The sequence below is a fragment of the Sipha flava genome, unplaced genomic scaffold (assembly GCF_003268045.1).
Source record: "Sipha flava isolate LNK unplaced genomic scaffold, YSA_version1 134_pilon_pilon, whole genome shotgun sequence".
Lineage (NCBI taxonomy): Eukaryota > Metazoa > Arthropoda > Insecta > Hemiptera > Aphididae > Sipha > Sipha flava.
Genome location: NW_020271760.1, coordinates 2297680 through 2319557, shown reverse-complemented (window position 1 = coordinate 2319557; position 21878 = coordinate 2297680). Strand labels below are relative to the sequence as shown.

Here is a 21878-nt window from a genome sequence, read left to right as displayed (position 1 = left end):
TTAATTTTTCTTCTTATATAACTTATATAATAATATCAGAAGAAACTAAGAAAGTAACTATATATAACTATATATAACTATATAACTATATATCGTATAGGTATACGAGTTTAGGCGACCCGCGACGTAGTGAAAGTGTACGCCCGAAACTTTGTAATTCATAGTAATATATTATAATCCATAATACATTGATAAGGAAACCATTATTATTGTAGCTTGTACTGTTGTATTTTATTTTTATAGTTTCTAGGTATTCTGGTATTTCGATATTATCTAGATATTCCGATATCATCATTCTCAGATTATTTACAGGTTATTTTTCATTAACATTTTGCAGTCGTTTCCGATTTTTCGAATTGTGTGCATACTATTTCATTTCGTGAATTTTTTTTTAATAATAGAAGCTAAAATAATAAAATAATATAGTAAATAATAATAATAAAATAATAATTTTTGTATACAAACGTTTTTTTTTTTGCATATTTTAGTATTTTTAGTGCATATTTAAGCGCTTATAACAACCTTTTTAGAACTATATATAAGTTATGAGCCCTGATTAAAAAGTTTTAAAAATATTTTTTTTCAGTTTAACCTTTTGATAAGACATTTCCATTTCATGTCATACTGTTGCGAAAAGTATTTGGAAGGCTGCTCTACATACTTATCAATCATATAATCGCATACTTCTAATTTTAGTCCTTTTATTGATCTTGTTTTTGTTAACATTAACAGAATGCATTCGAAACGTAACCAATAATCCAGTATAATCAAGTAATGTAATTTAATACTTATTTATCGTTCCGTTTTACTTGTGATATTCAATTTATTTTTATTTCCCAATGACTCATCACGATAATCAAAATGTATTAAAATTTAATTTAAAATAATATTTATTTTTTATTTATATTATATATATATATTCAAATATACTATAAATTCGATTTTGTCAAAATCCGGTGCTCTGTAAATTATGTTTATTATAACTTTCCATTGCATTTTCGCAATTATTAAGATATTGTAGGAAAATTCGTAAAATGTCTCCTTAAAAGTATCAAATAGACTTTTCCTATCATAGTTTTGATGATCAAAGTTGTTCTACTGGTTGAAATCGTAATCACAGATAAAAATAAAAAAACTTACATGCGCACACACACACACACACACATATATTACGATAAAACCAATACCAATCCTCGTTTCGCTCAGAATCTAAAAAAAGAGAAATACATGAGATAGGTAAACGGAAAACAGAATAATGAAAACTATCATTCCATGTTTATCATCCATACAAGAAGTAAAAGATTATATTATAATTATAGAGGTTAATGTTAAATTGTCGAATCGAAAAAGTTGTGGCGCATTTCTTATATACGTATTTTACCTCCTCGATTTAATTAAAATATAATATTATTCCATTGTTAATAATTCGTAACAATATGAATGTTTTCATTTCTTATTACTTTTTTTTTCAGTGTAATGTGTGATGTGCAATCGTTATTGAACACTTATTATGCTTCAACCTTAGGCACCCCGAATTAAAATATCGTTGCGTGGTTTCTTTACAACTCGTCGTGATTGTACCTACACGCACAATGTATATAAATGTCCGAAAAATAATGGATTTCGTATGTCATTCAAATACTATAATGAGTACGGTTTTGAATAGAAATTATTCTTCGAGTTTGTTATTTCGCCAACACGCCCACGTTCAGTGTTAATACTTTAGAGGCATAGCGGCATAGCGAGAGATAGAAATCGTGTTATTATAACACATAATATTTTGTACGATTAATAGTAAACACAATAACACGAGTCAGAATCTTAGTTAAAAAAGGTGAAAAAAACTCTGTATATAAAAATCCATCACGAAAAAAAATCACGGCATGAAACCGAAAAATCGCTCGATGTCAATGATAATTCCCATGTTTAATATATTTCCAGTCACATATTGTTCCTGCGCAACTATACCAGTATACGGACCTGGTTGTTATTTCGCTTTGTTATTCGATCGAGTCTTAATAGTAAATCGCAAAAGATTTTATAAACAAAAGATTCTACAAGATTTTTGCTTGCTAACATCGAAAATGACTGAATTCTTTAAAAAAAAAAAATTTAAAAAAATATCATATTTAATATTATGTCGACAAAACAATATTGCCTAAATAATATCCGGTTTTCGTGGTTTTTTACTTTAAAATCGTATGAAAATGATGGATTCGTAGAAAAAAAAATTCCTGACGTTTTTAATAATTTTCTACTTGTTTCTGCTTTGCTAAAAAATCAATATTTTCAATTGAGTAATGAGTGGGTAACCCTGGAGGAATTGTGGTAGAAAAAAAAATGGTTTCCTTCATAAAAATGTAGATGCCAATACGTGACGGAGACATTTTTTCAGTATTTACAAAATTAATCATACGATTATATTTATGCTAAGAATAATATAATTTAAATGTACTTTCGTGTAACTGCAATCGTTCATAACGTATACCGAAAAAAATTGTCAAATAAGAATAGTATATAGAATATACTTTATGTACCATTAATAGTAGTTTAACTGTTTGCAGAACTAAAGGTTCAGAAAAATATCCGAAATGTTGATAAATTAGTTCAAATCATCGGAAGTTCAAAATAATAATAATATATATTTAACGCCCCGAAGACAAACAGTATTGTAAATAAAGAACGTATTAAATAAAGTCAAAACTTAAATACTCGTACAATTATTATCAATTACAATGTAACTTAATAAAATATAATTAATTTCATTTAATTAATAAAATTTCTTTTAATTTTTCATTACTTTCATCCAAAAAATATTATAGCTATACAATCGATAAGGTATTTTACAATAAATTTAAATAAATTAAAATAATTTAAATGTGGAAACCTATACTAAGGGTGAAATTAATGATGAGCGAGATGATGGAAGAACGATTAAAATCATGGTGATCGAAAATCATTAATTTTAATAGAATTCATAATCATATTAATAGGCACAATATGACTGTAACTTGGCGGTGATAAGTTAAAAGAACATTATTTCTAGAATTAAAATAAGATAACTTGAAGTATGTATATATCTCCAAATAATTCACTGTGATCAATATTATTATTATATTTAATAATAAATAAGATTATGGATAAAACTACAATCGAAATATTTTCTTCTTAATGATAAAGGATCAACACACAATTTTAAATTAAATAAAAAATTAGAATTAGGATTATTGAATTCACAAGCGTTTCTAACAATTTGTATAAATCCCAGCATTTGCTTAGCTTTACAATATATTCAATGTACTTATAAAAGGTTATTTGAAGTTTCATTCCAAGATATTTAATATAGTTAATAATATTCAACGATTTTTTATATATCTTTAAGCCGTAACTAATTGGATGAATATGAGAAAATGTAATTTAAAAATATTTATTAATACTTAGTGAAAGATCATTAACCTCAAACCAAATAAGAAAATTATCTACATCCAACTGTAATTTTTAGAATTGGACGACCTACCTATTGTTTTATTATATCGAGTCGGGTCAAGTTTCAATTATTTCGAATCGATTCTAGTTCAAAATTCGAGTACTCGACCAGTACTGAGGACTCGGAAAAAAAGTCGTGGTTACCAATCTGTATAAAATGTCATATAATGATAATAAAATATCGAAGCAATAACAATTAATTGTTTTTTATTTAAACCTTCCTGGTATTTCCTATCAGAAATATTTGGCTATTTATAGTTTTTTTAATAAAGTAGTGAATAAACTCGGATACTTGATTCAAGTCGAGTACTCGATCAAAGTCGAATAAATTCAAATACTTGATTTAAGTCAAGTAAAATCGAGTATTCGTATATACTCGTATATTTGTTTAAACATTTTTATGTCTCTTGTAGTTTTAAATAATCTTCATACTTAGGAATTACAGAGTAAAATTTTAAATCATCCGCAAAAAATATTAGAAATGACTAAAATATTATATATCGCAATTAAAAAATATTGGCAATGACTAAAAACAAGGTTTATATCATTAAAAAATAATAGAATCCGTAAAGGAGATAAGTACCCCAAAGTGAATATGAAATATATATTAGGACCTATTTTAACACAACGAATTCTATCATTTTTATAAGTTTTGAATCACGAACAAAAAGAACAGTTCAATATTAGTATTGACAGAATCAAAAACCTTCATAAGTTAACTTAAATTAACTGACCTTAGGTTAGTGTAAATAGAATATATTTGTTTACCTGATTCAACAGTAATTAAAATATTAGAATAGTAATATAAATATGTAACATAACATATAATATTATAATAAAGGTACGGTGGATATGAAACGTTTGAAAAACATTTAGGTAATGTTGTCCTTTGGCTTAATTACGTGTGAAAAACGCTTAGTTTTAGTGTTATTTATTGTGCATAAATCATATTAACGATAAAAGCTCGTTTATCAAAGCCGCGGTTTCGACACATTTCTCAAGGTTGAAAAATTCGCGACTTATGTTTGTTATGCTTGACCTCAGTTGTACGAGGCGATGATATTTAGGTATATTATATTGGGTGGTAAAAAGAAAGGAAAACGTCAATAATAATACAGATGGGTCAGTCAGCAATTAAATTGGCTTGCGATCAGAACTCATTAATATGCCCGAATAAAAATGTTTAGTGAAATTGACGTAATTTATATGCCAAGGTCATTGAACCGGTTTAAAAATAAATTAAATATCAAATACAGTCCAATCACAAACCTATATCGTATTGAAAAATTTACTTTGAAGTTAATTTTATTATTTATATTTTTAATAATTATCTATATACACCACATAATATTCATATATTTATATATTTATTTTTAATTATAAGTTCATACTTTAATTATCTAAGATAAATGTGAGTACCAAGAATACTGTTAAAGTCAAAAGTTATAACTTATATGTATTTTTTTCTTACGCATTACTAAAGAATATTAATATATTTACTTACACATTGTGTATAGGTAAAAAAGATTTTATTTTTCAGCTATAGGTGCTTATAAATTAGAATTAATTTGTTATCATAGACAAAATCGAATTGAAATCATGACTTTTGTTAAACCAAACTTAAATTTTATAAATAAAAAAGTTATTTTCTTTTATTATTTATTTATCATAAAAGTTATACCACAAATATTTTAATATATAATTATATTTGTGTGTCTATGTTTACCGTGCATAAACTTGCAATTTATATTTACATCATGACCAATCCAAATATTTACATTTTGAAATAGTTTTTCATGTAATTCTCAAGGGTTTTATATTATGAAACATATACTCTTAGAATAGTTATAAAATATAGAAATCAAATTTTGTTATTATTCCATTTAAATATCAAAAGAAATAGGTACATAAAAATGTAAATGTATTATTAAAATTGGTATTGAAAAATCAGTATATATTTTATTTATCAAATACATATTAAATAGCATGAAAGTATTCAATTGGATTCAGGTATTTTTTGTAATAGATATTTCATTCGAATTATAAGCCAAAAAAAAATAAACAACCATAGAGCCTATGTTATGAAGTTTGAACAAATATATTTAATAAATATTAGGAGTACCCACAACAATTTTATTATTTTACTTAATACAAAGTAATGTACAAAAATATTGTCAAAATATCGGTAAATATATATATATATATATATATATATGTGCGTGTGTGTTTATATATATTGTTTACCGTTGATTTTAAAATTTTATTTTTATGATCGTGTAAAATAATGGTTATATAATGTCATTAATAATAATAATAATAACAATGATTTTACAAAATAAGTACACGTTCAAAATAATAAATTTCATAGTGACACAAATTCGGTATCATAAGAAAAGCATCAAATAAATTGATCTTGTTTCTATTTTTAGTGTCATGTAAAATTATTATTACATTTGATTAGTATTATTTATAAGATTTATATGAATTTTAGACGTGCAGAGTATTATGTACTAATATCTTGTGTGGTATTCCTCCGTTGCACGGCTTGAATATATTTAAAAATCAGATAATTTCACTTTTGGTTACTTATAAAATATACGTACATTTAAGATGAATGTTGCAGTATACAGAAATTAATAATAAAAAAAAAGTCGCATTATATACCGGTATATATAAAATAATTATTATTTAATATATATATTAAGTATTATTTTGTTGAAATGTCAGAAAGAAAAACGCATTAAAAATGCAATTTAATTAATAAATTTACTGAGAAATCAAGTGTTTGACATTGATAAAAATTTTAGTGTATCTCATAAATATGGTAAAATCAACCTACAAAAAAATTTTGCTTGAAAAATTAAAAATAATAAAGTATAATCATTAAAACATTTTATATAAAAAATTAGTACCCAAAGTGAACACAAGTTCCGAATTTTGTCGAAAAAATACAACAAAAAATATTTTAGATTAAGTATTTAGAATTTACGTGAACACATTTCATTACATTCCAGAAAAACTATACCGAAATTGTCCCAGATTTATCACATCAATAATGGATAAAAAAAAACTGAGGTGAATAAGCAAAAAACAAAAATTAAAAAAAAAAAAATGTTTAAATACCAGTCATCAAAAATAAACATTATGTAGCTTATGAACTTTCAATTTTTCCTTGGTCAGTTGCCAAAAGTCAATCGTATCAAACTACAGTTCACATGTTTGTATAGTTCGACGAAAAATAACGTTTTTAAGCTACCGACCACGCTTCCGCCTTGAGATGAATTATTATTCAAATTCCATGATCAAAATTCGAACAAAAATTTTTAAAAATACGTACGAAATGATTGATAGATTTTAACAAACGTTGTTTATTACGAGTACCTATGTGTTTCGGTGCATTCGTAACGAAACAGTTTTTCTACTTTTTTTTTCACAATGTTTTCTTATTTTTTTCTTTTCTATAAATACGTAAATACTTAATGTTAAGGTAGTATTATGAATTTATTACCAATTCGAATTTGATGGGACAATGGTGTAGAATAAAATATTTATCATTATGTCGCATTTGGACGTATCGCTTTCTCTATTCATACAAATTATTAGAAACATAAGTAAATGTAAATAACTATTTATTAAATTATTCATTATAGATGTTAATCATTACTCACTAAAAATATGTATAGTTTTATTTATTTATTTCAATTAAACATTTTCAAATCTCTTGTGCTATCCGTGTGCTTTTAACGTTAATAATCAATTACAATCAACACATTGACACAGTTCAAAAATAAATGCTATACGAAATGCTTAAATATTGCTCCTAAAAAATACTATGCTGCAGCCCCTAATCAAGTATCAAATACAATTGAAAAAGTTTGATTTTCCAAATATTATATTCACACGATTTGTTATGTGGTTCTAATATATAGAAATAACATATATAACATGTATAACATATATTTTAATAACTTTGTAGAAACGTAGCGAAAATATTTTACCAACCTAAGATTCCTACAATAATGGTTTTATTTATTTTATTCGTGGATTGAATTTATTTTTTAACTCCCTCGAATATAACAAAAAAATAAAAAGAAGTCGGACACTCGTTAAAATGTTTTAAGTATTAAACTACAACTAGCTGCTGATATCGAATTGAACTAATTGGAGTAAAGCTTGGATCGCAATGTAATGATCATAATTGCTTTGGTACCGCGTGTAAAACCGTATAGGTGCCTAGATATGATTAACTTACGAAATATTCGCGATAAACATCAAGACTTTGATATGTAACATGGTAATTTTTATGATACAGCGATCCGATTTCCATTCTGCTTATACTTATTTTATTAGACTTAGGTATAAAATATCTGTACAAGGATAATGTTTAAACATTTTTTAAAAAGTTTGAAAATTTTTTTGACAACCAATTTTTTTTCTTTTATTAACGTTGAAAGTTTCCTTTGAAATATATTCAATAAGTGCCATTGTGTTATTTTGTTTAATAAAATCTAAAAAGCGTTTTGTTTTATTATGATATTATACAGATTTTTTACTGTCAATACTTAAAAGCGATAAAAATGTCAATAAATCACTTATTATATTCTTGTGAACAGAAAATTTGTATACGGTTTTGTTCTTTGAATAGGTCTTTTTTTTTCTTTTTTTTATATTTTCCTGTGATTTTGATCAGATCACAAAGCGTATTATAATATTATATAAGAAATTTATATTATACGGTAAATTACCATGTTGAACATTAGTATAATATTAACTGATACTGACAAATCGTTTTGTATTTAGGATTATTTATTAGATGCATTGATTGTTACGTTAAGTTTCATGTAATGTTAGGAATTAGGTATCATATATTTACTGATATTAAATGTGTACTTCAGTCGAACATTTTTTAATACGTATGAAGTAATAATAAAGTAACATGATTGTTTTTAGGTAACTGAAGCGTCAAGTTGAAATAATCTTCAAGAATAACAGACACGGAAATACATAGATATGATAACAGAATAGAAGAAAAAATCGAAAGTTTACATACATTATTCATGACGAAGATTTTCACAAAATCATCAATATTGAAGGAATCAGATACTATTTTGCGATACGATTGAGAAACAATTAAATGAAATAAAAAAAAAAAATTACTGTAATGGTAGATATTAAATATATTTTAGCAAGCAGTTAAAGACTTCAGTAAATCAAAACACAAAAATAAAAACTGTCATGAATTACTTCACTTTGCCATAGAAGAATAAGCAAAAGAAAAAAAAAGGTAAGAACTTATGTAACTAACTGTATGTGAAATTGACCATTCAAAACATATATGAACGACTTGATAAATTAGTAAAATTATATAAAACTCCATTTGAAATATTTACTATTGGTATGCACATAAATCTATTTCACTAATTTAAACATAACATTAACAAAGAAAAATTTCATGTTTTGTTTTATTTATTATTATAATAGTCCAATGCAATTTATAATTCTACAAGTAAATTTGTTATTAACACATATAGTTAAATAAATTCATCAGATTTTGAGTAAAGCAGAGAAGTGTTTTAACGCTATATTTATCATAAAACATGCAGTTCCATCTTACAGTGTGTGAATCTTATAACCCACAATAAACGTGCACCTATAAAAAGATTGCCATTCTTGTCATAAAATAAAGTTAATTGAAATATAATGTTCGTGCGTTTATTTTTATGCATTATTATTGTTATGCTAATTTATGCTATGTTAAATATCCATACATTTGAAACGACTAATAAAAATAATAATTCATGGTACGAAATTATTCTTAGATGTGTTTGGTGGGTATTAAATATCATAATAATATATCTATGATTTTCATATAATAGATGAATACTTATTAACGACAGTGAACTGCGTAATTACAACGGTGACGAGTATAAAATCATACCAAACTGGTTTGTGTATATCTCATTCGTATACACGCATCATATAAACACACGTCCTATTATTATATTAGAAATTAACCATGCAAAAAAAATTATTTTTCCATTGTATTTTGTATTGGATTTGAATTATATTCATCACACATTTAATATCTATGTGTAGCTCACTGTGAACACTTCGTTTTTTAAAGCACATTCCCCTCGTAAATCATGATCACTGCGGTTAACGTGTTTCTACGATATAGAATATAATGAACTAAAATCATATATATTATTACTCATATTTTTTTATAACCTATATTTTTGTAACAATTAATAATGTTAAAATAAATGATTAATTATACATAAATAAAAACGAAGGTTGACGTTTGCACAACAAATATTATTTATTATATTTGACTTATATGAAACGTGAATTTTTCTTTTTAAATTATTTTTTACAATTTTATTGTATTTACCATCATCATAATCAATAATAACTCAAAAATAGACAGTTTACAAATTATAAAAACACTATACATATTATCTATATTCATTATAAAGAAAAAATCTATTAAATTAAAATTTGTTCTTGCGTCAAAACTTCGTTTTTTTTTTTTTTTATGTTGACATTTTAAAGTATTTGATATTGGAAAAAAGTTTCAAAGAAAAGAACCGGAATTTTGATTATGAGATGGACTTAGAGTGTTACATAGTGATGATAACATCAATTTATTATGATTTTTATTTTTATTCATACTATTAATTGTCATAATTACCATTACTAATTATTAGGAATCTTAAAGATTACAGTATTCGATTTGAAGTAAACATGAATATTTAGCTAAATTAAGAAGTAAATGATTTTTTTTTTTTAAATATCTTGAAAATAACTAATAAAAACTACGTCGATTGTGATTTCATATCTTGTTTGGCAATATTATTAATATATTATTTACTTTTTCTTGAATAAATCGTAAAAAAGACTGATGGCCACTGATATTGATCTGATGAAAACTGAAAATGAATGTTGGCGCAAAGTTTTCTTGGTGCTTAGTATGATTGTTTTTTTGGTGTGCGGAGATTAATTTCATTGGTTTTTTATAATGTCTAGAAGTAAATTAAAGTAAACCAAGTTTCTTATAAATGATGTTTCCAATTCATCACCTAATCTAACCTGATATTTTGAATATCATTTAATGACTACGTACAATTATATAATGCAACTAATTTTATTCAATATGTGTCTTATTATAATTCAATTTTCTCATTTTTCTTCTTCTTATTCTATAACTATCACTGTACAATACAGTCTGTACTATACGCTTCTAAATCAAAAACTTTTTCTACTTCTTATTTTATAATACCCTTTACAAAAAGCTGTTGTTAAGCGTAAAATTCATAAACGTATAAAATTAAAAGAAAAGAAAATTGTTTCTATTATATTATGTTCGTACGCCATAAAAATCCTTTAAACAATTATGAATTTTTCTCATATCAACGATCTTTTTTATCAACGGTATTACTTTTATGGCTCCGTGGTTTAAAATGAAACAAACAACCGACATTTGCGTGGTATATGTCACATAACACATTTCCAATTAAGGAACTTATCGCCAAATCCTACATGTACACAAGACTACGCTATAGTAGGACCGACTCAAACCGAAATATGCTCTAGTCGACAAAAGACATTGGATTCATGTGGGATGGGGATTCGGCCTGAAATTGTGAGTTAGTAGAACAAGCTTAAAACACAACATCATTGTCTTCACGGTTCCACGAAAATAAATCCAAAAAATAAAATTTCATCACATTCGTTATAAGCAGTTTTTTTTCACAAGCTAAAGTATTTTTCGTTTAACTTACCACCTAGCAGTAAACACACAGATAAGAAATAAATAATTTATCATGACAATGTATTGTTGTTAAATAAAATTAATAATAATTATAGTCATATTAATAACATTCACGACGGGGTAACGATGAGTATATGATCTTTACATGGATGAATTGTCGATATAAATTCATAGTACACTGTTGTCCATTTGCATGATAAATATCGAAAATGATAACAATTGATATCAGTGATAATATAATGATGGGTGGTAGGTCGATAACCGCGAAAAACAATCTGTAACATACAAGTATATTTATATTTGTTATTTCGGCCTCACAATGGTTCACGGCTGTCACACAACGATGAGTGTATTTTAATTTTTTTCATTCGTAGGGCCCATATAAAATTTCAGCCCGGAGGTCCAATAGATACTTAATCCGATCTTGGGGACCTTAACAGCCTATGACGATGGTCAACGATCGACAACGATAATATGAATTATACAAACGTAAAAACCTATGTATATTATAATTATTACATCAATATTATAATAATATTGTAATTATTGTAATAATATATGTATATAATGTATGTTACATGATAACGTCGATAATTGACATTAATTTCTATGAATAAATTTAAAAGTAATTTTTACTTTTACAACAATGATAATAGGTTTTTTAAATGTTTAATATTTACAAATTATACACTACGCAGTACACACCATACGTATTATTGATTTGGTTCTGTATAATATAAAAATCTCTATTGATAAATAGAAATAATTTTAATACGAGTTTAGTTAAACTATTAAGTTAATTTAGTTAAAATTACTAGTATATTAGTCACTCCATTATATACCGATCTATAATTTAATCGGTAATTTTTTTTTTAAAAAAAAGACTTACTTAGGTACCTGATTTGAGTTCTACATTACTACCTTAAGATATACTCTCACGAAAAAATATAAACAGTGAGTTACACCTTTCGTGTGGGGTATAACTTTTAACAGTAGCTACCTAAACCAGAGTAACATGTACTGTATACATGTATAAACATTTATTGTTTTAAAATAAAATATAAAGATAAATATATATATATATATATATATATATATATATATATATAAAATAAAAATTAGAAAACGATTTAAACCAGTTCTAACTGGAACCTAAATTTTGAACTTTATGAAATCCTGAAATTAAACCTAAACCCCTAAAAAAATATTTTAAAGATCCGAACCTAAACCAGAACCGTTAAAATGATTAAGGTCTCAGTTCCTGCTTTTCATATAATTCCTGCAAAAGGAACCTCACATCAACAAAACTACTAACTTATGTCAAAAATAGCAAATTATCAATTGTAACATTATAAGTACTCATCGTATATGTGATATAAACGTTTTTGGGGAAAATCAAAGATAAATATTAGAAAAATTATCATAAATTCGTTTTAGATTATGGTTCAGTATTTAAACACATCTTTGACATAGCACTAGTCGTTAATAAGATAAATATTAGATATCAACGACCAGTATAATTTCAAATATGTGTTTAAATACTGAACAATAATCTAAAACGAATCTATGATAATTTTTCTACGTTTCAATAATTTATTTTGGTGTTGGCTATTAAGTGAGTCATTATAATATGACCAATTTGAATTGATCGTTCCGAAGATATTTCATGAATATCTACTTTATATCGGTATCAAAGACTGAGTATCTAAATTTATTACGTTGTTAGAATTTAGTAGAAAATATTTCTAAAGACGTCGAGAAGCCACTAGGCAATACCGAGTTGTGGATATTTGATATTTTATACGTTAGAGTTCGTATGTGTAAGAAGAGGGGAGAGCATTTGAGAGTGAAATGTATAAAATAAAGTGAAAAGTAAACCATACTGTGGTGAATCCAGAGACAATGAAATAAAAACGATTTTTCTAAAACGAAAGAATAAACTGCAGTTTGTAGATAATATGACATCATATCCCGTCAATCAAATCAAAGCTTAAGTGAAATTATTTTTCGAATCGGGAAGAACTCTTTTAAATGTATCCTGTTTTCTTATATATATATGTTGTAATCTTGTTATTACATTTTAAATACTATAAATTGGATCGGTTACCATACTTATATTTTGTTTGCTATATTACGTATATGTGCGTATAATAACAGTTTCGATACATGTGAAATATAAATTCGAATGTGTTTGGTAGTTGAGTTTTCGTTCATGGGTCTATTTCACTAAATAACATATTCACAAATATTAAATAAACATTCAGTAGCGTTTTAAAATCGTTTTAAATAAAAAAAAATATTGAAAAATAATTAAATCAAATTAATGTGTTAATAGTAAATATAACAAAAACTTAATTTTAACCCGAAATTTGAAAACCCATCAACATAAAATCAACTATTATATGTCAATTTTATATGTATCACTTCAATATAACTTAAACGTCAATGCACTACCCTTCAAATGAGTGCTCTTATTATTACAAACTTTGAAAGTTGTTTAATGTACGAAATTGTAAATTTTCTTACATCATATTAACATTTAATCTATTTTTATAATAATATTAATTATTTCAATAATAATACCATTGATTATAGAATAGATAGATAGTCCATGGTATAGAGATATTAAACTACTAAAATTATGTTTGTTCTAGCTGCCGATAGAATGCGTTGTATAATAGAAAAAATAATTATTTTACAATCTGTATAGATAAATACTGAACGAGCGTCGAGCGCTGCCGCACTGGGCGGGGCGGGCCACGGGTGCTCATAACTCAGTATTGCATTGCGCCATTGCGGTCAGAGTTATTTATACATTTTATTGACATTTAATTCCTAGCACTCGTACCTAATGATTTACTATTTTAAATGATATGATAAAATTGATAATTAAATATGATTAAATCCGTTTAAGGCGGAATTTTACAGATTTTACCGAAATTACTCAGTTTTTCAACAATTTTTCCTCATTTTTGGAAAAACTATGGAGATTTTCGAAAAATGACCTCCCTAAATTACCATCTCAGTCTAGTTTCGAATTATTAATGCCTACAATAATTTTCAGAAAACATTCTATACTTCACTTCAATAATTTGAGTAGTGAAAATTAAATACCAGGCACCAAATACCTTTTCAATTATTTTGACCTGTTATGCAAACAACTATGCATGTGAGTAGACATAATTTCATACTTTTTTCATTATATTTGTAGGTATTGATGAATATTTCGTAATATAATAAAATACAATAATAATACGGTAAACTTAATTGTCAGTTATGACATATAACTATTTATTTACACAATTGCATATCACAATTTTATAGTAACAACAATACAAACACAAAGATATGGTTGCAAGAGGTTAGCAACCTACAAAAATAAAACAATACAGGTAAACTTGTAAAAGAAAGAAAATGTTTGACTTCTCAGGCTAAGGTAACACCATGATCAGCAGGCTCTGCAAGTTCTATACTCAGTGTATCAGCAAATATATGGATCGATTGAAAAACAGATTAAGCTAACTCATAGGTACAATGTCAGAACAAAGAAATAATGAATACATAAATATAAAATTGTTATTATTTAAATATGATTTAATATTTTTAGTTTTGAAAGTTTTGCTAATTTTGATGTGGATGAAAACATTTTTGTTTTATTAAATATTTTGCATATTAAAAGGTATTCAATTGTATACAACTTATGCTCTAAACAGTTTGTCATTGATTCGTTTAGCCATTTTTTAATTGTATTATTATTTTTTACAAGTTCAGTTAATTGTTGTTTAATTTTCTTTTTATGAAAATAGTTTTTATAATTATTTTCAAAAACATTTAAAATTTTATTTATAACATTATTAAAATTATTTGATGGCGCTTTAAGCCCACTTGCATAATTTATTGGAGTGTAGTTTTTATTCAGAAGAAGTAATTGTTTTTTATCACATACATTTTTATTTGTAAACAGTTCTTGTTGACAAAAGTTACAATTAAATTTTTTTATACATTTATAAACCAAATATCCAGCAAAATATGCAACAGAACAGTACTCTAAGGTAACATCATTATCAATATTTACATTTTTAATAGAGTCCTCATCAGATTATATAGAAGAAAAAAGAGATAAATTAGAAATACACTCTGTGTCAGAATCAGAATTTAATGATGAATCCTTTAGGAATTTACTTGATATTGAGGTCTTATTGGGTCAATTACTATAGGATTATAATCTTCTAAGGTTGCCTCACAATTTGTTCTAGTAGATGTGCATAAAGAAAAAATACAATTACTTCTTATCGAAGTCCTAATCGTTCTGGCTGTTGGATTCTTGTTATAACCACCCTTTTGTCGAAAAATACTAAAAAGATTTTCTAATGCATCCTGATTCAAACGGTTGGTCATTAAAAATACTATATCATTAGATTTTTCTTCTTCAAAAAATTGCAATACACCATTAATGGTCTGCTTAAAACCTTTAAAACAGGGTGGTTGTGTTAATTTTCTTTTTTTAATTTATGTAAATCTGTGAAGTATTGCGAAGCTTCTAATACAAAATGTTTTACAGTACCTGAATCAATTAATGCACAGAGATATAAACAAAATTTAAATAGGTATTATTTTTTTTTTATAATTAATTAATTAGTACTTAACATGAACTTAGTGATATAGTTGTTTATAAAGATTTACCTATATTATTCATTATAGGTACCCAGTGGCGTATTTAGGGGTGGTGTCCTGGGGGTTAAAACCCCCCAATTTTTTTGTAGTTCTATTTATTACTGAAGTATTGCAAAATATTGTTGACGAATGACGAAATATTTTAAAACTGCTTTGAAAATTGAATAATGTATATTTCATCTTATACCAGAAAATAGATACTATTCATTAGCAAAATATTATTTGAATTTTCGCAGTAAACCGTGAACTACGTAATTCTTAGAATTGTATTATCGTTTCGTGATGTCAGGTGAGCCATATTATTGGTTATCGTCTTATTATCTTTCTTCGAATACAAGTTATTGTCAACTAATTACTATAGCAAAGGCCGACGATATAAAATATATACTGTGTACAGTGCACAGTACACTCGAAGTATTAAGATGTATTATAATCAGGTATGAATTCGTGATGAAACTATGTTAATATTTGTTGAGATAAAATATTGCCAGGAGTCAGGACACCCCCCAAAAAAAAATCTCAAAATACGCCACTGTAGGTACCTCCACCAAAACTCCAAAACAAAAAATCAGTTTATATGTGTTTGATAAATAATATACAAATAACAAAATAAGTTGCTATCCGAAATATACAAAAAACGTATCACTTAATAAATGGGGGATTTATAGCTAACTTGGTAACAAATCTAATAAATCGAAAAAATAACACCTGAGCTCTTTTTATAAATTTAAAACATTTGTTTACCCGAATTAATTATCCAAATTTCTCTTCTTTCATCATTGGGAAAACGGAAAAAACTCAAGTTTGGAAATGTTTTCTTCGACTTTCCACAAATTAAAAATTGGCACTTGTTACCAGACATTTTTAAAATTACTCACAAGACGTAAAAGTAATAAAAAATAAAGTACGTAACAAATAACAATAAGGCAAAATACTTAGAATATAAAATAAGCAAGACCTTTTTTTATTGACAAGTGACAACTGCAGAGAAGAATACTTACGTAAAGACTAATCGTAATTCGTATGTTCACAGAGTAAACGGTAAAATATTGACGAAATGATGATAATAAAATAATAATCGCTAATTTTATCGATTATAATGGGAATAAATATAATGGTACTTCAATTTTTCATTTTACATAAAAAATAATTCTATAAATAGAACGACGGTATTTTTCACCGACCCCGCGTGATTGCCTTCCCATCATCATGACTATCTATGATAGAGGTACCACCACCTGCATCCTAGCATCCACCGCGTACGTCGTTCATCTACCTATGATAGAGGTACCATCTCCTTGCATCCCAGCGACGCCAGCGCTCCATAGCGGTTGCATTTTACGAGTAGTCGCCAAATATTAACATTGCGTTGACTATCTATCTATTCTATAATCAATGATAATACTTTTAAAGGCTGTTACAAAGCTATAAATCATAAAACGTCTATAAAAAACACTTTTACGTAGGAAGTATTAAAGTTCATTGCACGAAAATTGTTGTTTTTTCTATTTTAGTACATTGATTCATTGAAATTGTTTTTCCAATTTTTTTACAGATTTTAATTAAAATCGTCAATAAGGTTTCACCATAGTCAATAATCAAAAAATATATATATTATCAGTGACATCCAAAGTAAATTTATATGTCATTGCCCTTAAATACTTAAGTTAATTGAAAAACAATGAAAATATATTTTTAACCACATTTGCGCAAACAAGTAACGAAAATAATAATATATTTTTCAAGGACAGTGGAAATGCGTGGTTTTCTTGTTAAATTGGTTATATTTAAAAATGATCTACATACTTAATTGAAAATAATCTATCAGCAGTGTTTTGCATTTCAGTTGTCATGTATATTTTCTCCAAGCTTATCGTATTCGAAAAAAAATCCTCTTTACCTATAATTTCCAACCGTCGTTTTTCTCAGAACGTCGAATTATCCGTCGATAAGATACTTTTTTTTCGAGGCAGTCGAATTTGATTATACTTTCTCGAATTTCCAAACCACCGATTTGTAAACTACACGTGGGCACATGTATTTGCGGCTTAACGGTTATTGTTATTGCGACGCGGAAGAAACAACGCGTGACAAGACGAAGGTGCATCCGCACGGGGATTCGGCCAGGATTTATAAAGTCAAATTGACGTACGCGTGTATATAACAAACGTTCGGTACATAATATAAAAACATACGATTTTTCGCGTGGGCAGTTTACCGGGGGAAAAAAATTAAAAAAAAAAATAAACCAACACGAACTTAGAAGTTAGAGAATACGTTATCGAACACTTCGTTGAACATTTTTCTATAACACGAAAACAGAGGCACCAATCAATTAGCGTTCAAACTTGAGCAAACGACTATCTGCTGCAACGTCAATTCCAAACCGTCCGAGGATATTCCGAGCCCTACCGCGTCGTCGTTTACGTCTGTTGGCGAGCACGACGAACACAAGACGCGTAGACCGGGAACCGCGAGATTTCTGCAATTCTATCGCGTGCGCCGCAGAAAAAGAAAACCGTGTGCGTGTAACCGTTCCGGAGTAGGAGGGAATGAGAAAACTGCCCTAAAGCATCCGAAGTATTATGCATTTATAGAGCACCGTAAAAATTAATGACGGCAAGAAAAATTTAGCGTTTCATTTTAGACATTTTAGACATTTTTCCACTCATTATGTTGCACATTGTGTGTGCTATAAAACAAAAAATTATGTAATCAGTGTTACGTGCCCGCAACAATGTAAAATTATTGCTGGAGGATAGAATAGTATTAATAAATCATTAATGATTGTTTACGATGACACATTACGACTTTATAGGTAGTGCACACCTATAGATAATAAATTTCAAGTGCCGTAGTCTATGAACTTGTGTGGTTTTGTGTTTTATGTCACACATTATAAATAAGCACATAGTGGTTGAAGAATTTCAAACATTGTCACGGAATTCGGTCGTCGGAGCCGATCTTCAGCGCAGGATATTAAAAATGGTTGCATCCAAAAAACTGCACACATTTGATTTTAATCCCAAAAAGGTCGGTAGACAAAAAACCGCACACATTATGGATTGCCAGGTAAGTATATCGTACAGCCAAATACCGCACAAGAAATCCCACTATATAATATATTAATAATAATGTATTTTGTATAGACGAGTGTTGTATATATAATTTTAAAGTTAATTGATACATTCAAAAGCTTATCTTATCGCACGTTAATGTGCTCAAAAAATGGCCGTAGCCATTTTCCTCCAAAAACGAGATACCGTTTTCCTGTCCATTTTCCTCCTCCTCTAAAAAAAAAAATTGGCTTCCATTTTCCGCCACATTACTTTTGACTAAAATTATGTCTTTTATCCTCCAATATTTTAGCCAGTGTTATAGGATCACATTTTGTGCGTATCTAATGATTAAATTCTAGTCGCGTTCTTATCAACTAGGGAAAAACGCTAGTTCAAGTGTCCTACAGCACTCGCAATTTATAACAGTCGATAACTTAATATTGTAACTTTGATTACGATTAATAAAGAAACGTAAATATAACATACGTGCATATATGTATATACTTATATTGTTATATTGTGTATCATAATTTATCACTGATTATTATGATTACAATCGTTGAGTGAGACAGAAAGACAAATATACAATATACTCGTTTCAATAAGACTATATTTGAGGTACATAGAACCAGAATGGCTTAACCCACAAAAAATCAAATTCTGTTTTATGCGATAAAACGTTTCAGATTTATATTACGATGGTACAATTTTATTATTTTATTTTTTGGTGGAAAATGGAAAGTGGAGGAAAATGGTCAAGAATTATTATTATTATTTTTTTTTTTTTTGAGAAAAATAGACTATGGAGGAAAACGGTATCTTGTTTTTGGAGGAAAATGGACCCGCCCCGAAAAATAACCAGTACGTTTGTCGACCAAAACGCGTGGTCTAATGAACGTTTATATACATATATTTATATTATATAAAAAAAAAGTGTTTTTTATAAAAGGAATTTAAAATAATTGATAGTAATAAAGGAGGCAAGTGTTTAATAATTGACGATTTTAAGTATAGTAATGATTACATTATAAACATTACATATAAATATTACATTATTACATTATAATATGTGCGGTTTTTGATTACAAGAATTTAAAAAAGTGTGCGGTTTTCACCTACCAAAAAAGGGTGGTTTTTTTCTAAATTTTATCAAAAGTGTGCGGTTTTTGGAGTCATCGTTCAAAATAAATTCCACCCCTTGCGCAATGGCGGACCATATTGCCGATTTTCGTTATTGTAATTAGATATCAAACACGTTCTCGCGTGAGTATCGTCGTTTCGACTATACGTGTACAACGAATTGAATGCGTTAAGTGGTAAAAAGAAAAAAGACCGCATTCGAGGCAGTTGAAAACGATTTCTGCTGTCCAACACATTCGCGCAACGCATAATAAAATATGTTTGTTCCAAAGATATCCGACGTACCGATCGATCGAACACGATGCGATTAGGATTTTCGAAAACCTATTTGTATCCCCATCATATCATGAGTCGAATTCTGAAAATGGGAAATTCAGTAAACTTATAATTTTGGATTTTCTTTTTCTTTTCGTTTTTATAGAAATTGAATGTTAAACGAATAACGATTTTTCAAATTGAGTACAAGTTGTACTTTGAGAATCAATTTTAAAATTTAAGAAACATGATATCAAATCCATATCATTTGTAATCATCAAGAATTATCACTTAGCAAAAGACTTTAAATAGATTATTAGAATTAATGTTTGTTTCATTTTTAGTTGTACGAACATAATCTCATTTGAAGGGCCGCCGATGTTCATATACATTGACGTTCGATTATCACAATGGAATATAAACATTTATATAAACTGAAAGGGAAATTAATAATAATTATAATGGGATGTATCGTCTAAGGAACATGATGTATATATATATATATAGTAAGAATGATTTTAATCTATATGATAATGTTCAACAACATTTTACTCCGAGGCGGTAAATCAGTGCACACATCCAATCCGTCAAAGACGATGTTCAAAGACAATTTCGCCAGAGGAGTAACTCCGCTGGTCCGCTGGTTAGTATTATAGAAGCGTAGAGAATGGACTTATTAGATTTTATAATAATAAATAAACAACGTTTCGTAGTGGAATACCGATGACCAGTTCAGTGGCCGGGGCATGAGAGAGCTCTTTTGGCAACCGAAACAATTCACAATAGCCGAAAAAAAAAAGTAAAAATAATGGAGGGAACGAACATGGCCAGTATATTATTATATGATTATCGTCGTTGTATTGCAGCACGAAGATGGACGTCTTATAGTAGGGTCTTGAATTTCCGACGTTTGTGATTAAGGTTGGTTATCGCGATATGATTTCACTACGTTTCGACATAATAAAATACAATATAAAATATAAAATAAAATAAAACATCCTGTTATAGCGGGACTGTTACTTTTGTGCGTCACATTTTTTATTAACTTTGACGCACAAAAGTAACAGTCCCGCTATAACATTTTTAAATTTTCATTTTTTATTAACTAAAAAAAAAATATTGTATTCTCAGCCCTCCGAGGAAATTTCATTTTTGTACGGCTCTAGGTAATAATTAAAAAAAAAAAAAGATTAGTCAATACTGCTTTATTATGGCAGTATGATAGTTGCACCTAAGTTACTCATTGATATGTAAAAAAATGCATTGTGATAGCGCTCTAAGAAATAACATGATTACACCCATTTTACTTTTAACTAACGAAAAACGCGACACGATTATTCGACACGAAGTCCAAGCATTGACCTTTTACCATTTTTCCAACTTATCGTTTGAAAATGTTAATATATAACACAGTCGACGTTGTATTTTGGAATTTTATTGGAAATTCTCCTACCGATAACTTTGATTCTTCTGGTCTTACATTTGAAAATCAT

General features: G+C 27.4%; 1 protein-coding gene across 6 annotated transcripts in view; it reads left to right on the top strand.

Annotated features, from left to right (window-relative positions):
* LOC112679348 (pyrokinin-1 receptor-like) overlaps positions 1-21878 on the top strand; it is a 76175-nt gene that overhangs the window by 22631 nt on the left and 31666 nt on the right. For 2 of the 6 annotated variants that reach the window (XM_025549117.1, XM_025549122.1), the window contains exons 1-2: positions 20730-21028; positions 21099-21306. The exons of 1 other annotated variant lie outside the window; for it this stretch is intronic. The gene's annotated coding sequence lies outside the window, so the exon portion shown is untranslated. Of the gene's footprint in view, positions 1-8436; positions 8771-20729; positions 21029-21098; positions 21307-21878 lie in introns of those variants that run through there. 3 more of the 6 variants (XM_025549118.1, XM_025549119.1, XM_025549120.1) reach the window with 3 other exon arrangements.